General features: G+C 38.5%; 1 pseudogene; it reads left to right on the forward strand.

Annotated features, from left to right (window-relative positions):
- Positions 1-1,083: 1,083 nt before the first annotated feature.
- LOC132008503 (olfactory receptor 4A47-like) lies at positions 1,084-2,030 on the forward strand (annotated as a pseudogene).
- Positions 2,031-2,247: the final 217 nt, after the last annotated feature.

The following is a 2,247-nucleotide window of genomic DNA, read 5'->3' on the forward strand; positions in this document are numbered from 1 at the left end:
TAAATTGTGAGTGAGTGAGTGAGTGAGTAGAATCCACTGCAGATGTTGTGAGCAGTGGGCTGATCAGATCACTATCAGATTTAAACAGGATCACTTGGGCTATGTTAGGGAAAAAAAAAAAATTGGTCGAGGCTAGAATGAAAGGGAAGAAAGAATGTAGATGTCTAGTGTAGTGGGCCAGAAGTGGGGAGGGAAGGGAAATAACCACTTTGTGATCTATTTCAAATGGGGCTAATAAGATTTGTTAAAGGTATCAATATGGGATTTGTTAAAGGTATCAATAAAGGTATCAATAAAGGCATGAAAGGCACGGTGATATTTCTTGTCTGGGAAATGATTTGGAAGGTCATACCATTTAGTCAGACAGTAAACATCTACAGTGGTTGCTGACAATTAGAAATTTAGTTTTATAATTTCTGAATTAATATCCAATTGGAGATGTTCATAGTTGGAGATGCTGCTTATATGAAGTTTAAAAATTAAAGGAGAGACCCAACATTGGAAAGGTTCCACATTTACTGGTCAAAGAAAGAGGGCATATCCAACAAAAGACCCTAAGAAAGAAGTCTCAGTGAGGGAAGAAACAATCCAGGGCAGTGACTTTCTATTCCTAATTTGTTCCACTCACTTATAATGTGTCAGTTACCCTAAATGGGTGTCAAGTATTTCACTTTTGTGACTTATAAACTGTGAACCCTTGCATGGAATCCCTTGCCCTCTTGTCCTTCTACTTCTCCTTTAAATCTCAGGAAGGAGTGCTTCCTCTGTGAAACGTTCTTTGATTGCTGTTTGGTTGATATATTCTTACCACTGACCTTTGCATTGTGTGACTACCTTTATATTGGCACTTATTTCTTTGAATATTACTATGTATACTATCACTGAGTGAAAAAAACATGACTTGTTCAACTTGGAAATCACATTGTGTGTGACACAAATAGGTACTCCTGCCACAATCCTTTACCCAATCTTTTAATTGAATGAATAAATAAAAGATTAACCTTATCATGCATTTAGAGGCTTTCTTGCCTGTCTTGTAGATCACCTGGTTGTAATACAAGAAGTCACTCCCTTCCAGACTATATGGACCCAAGAAACAATGTAACTTACTTTATCCTCTTGGGCCTCACCCAGGATTCAAAGGAACAGATGGTCCTTTTTGTTATGTTCTTGCTCTTCTATATTTTGACTGTGGTGGGCAACGTGCTCATTGTGGTGACTATAGCAGTCAGTAAGACCCTGGGCTCACCTATGTACTTGTTTCTTGCTAACTTGTCTTTTATGGATGTCACTTATTCCTCCTGCATTTGCTCCAGATTGATTTCAGGTTTGTTGATTTCAGAAAATACCATATCCTTCCAATCTTGTATGACTCAGCTATTTACAGAGCACTTTTTGGGTGGCTCAGAGGTCTTTCTTCTGCTAGTGATGGCCCATGACTATTATGTGGCCATCTGTAAGCCCTTGCATTATTTGGTGATCATGAGGCAATGGATGTGTGTTGTGCTGCTGGTAGGGTCCTGGGCTGGAGGTTTTCTGCATTCAGTTATTCAAGTTAGCACTATTTATGGGTTCCAATTCTGTGGTCCCAATGTCATTGATCATTTCATCTGTGAAATGTTTCCCTTACTGGAACTCATCTGTATTGACACATATGTCATTGGCCTATTAGTGGTGGCCAATGGAGGGATGATCTGCACTATTGTGTTTATGTTCTTGCTCCTCTCTTGTGGTTTTATCTTGTACACTATAAAGCATCTTAGTTCAGAAGGGAGACAGAAAGCCCTCCAGACCTGTGGTTCTCGCATCACTGTAGTTCTCACATCACTGTGGTGGTCTTAAACTTTGTTCCATGCATTTTCATGTATGTATGACCCGCTAAGACTTTCCCCATTGACAAGTCACTGAGTGTGTTTTTTATAGTCATAACCCCCATGCTGAACCCACTGATCTACACTCTGAGAAATTCTGAGATGACAAATGCTATGCAGAAGTTCTGGAGTAGAAATGTTATATCTTTTAGTAGATAAGTATATTATCTACCACAAGAAGAATCCCTTTACATTGGGTCCATTTTATGAGAATGCAGAAGTATTCCTCAAATGATTCTGAGTTCCCTTTTTTCCCAAAGTAATTAAGTTATTTATAAATTAAAGATTGAACTGGATGATTGTATTATAATAACAGTTTCCCTTCCTGCTAGAATGTCAGGTTCATGATACCTTGTAAGACTTCATTTAAGGATGT

The sequence above is a fragment of the Mustela nigripes genome, unplaced genomic scaffold (genome assembly GCF_022355385.1).
Source record: "Mustela nigripes isolate SB6536 unplaced genomic scaffold, MUSNIG.SB6536 HiC_scaffold_148, whole genome shotgun sequence".
In the NCBI taxonomy this organism is placed as follows: Eukaryota; Metazoa; Chordata; class Mammalia; order Carnivora; family Mustelidae; genus Mustela; species Mustela nigripes.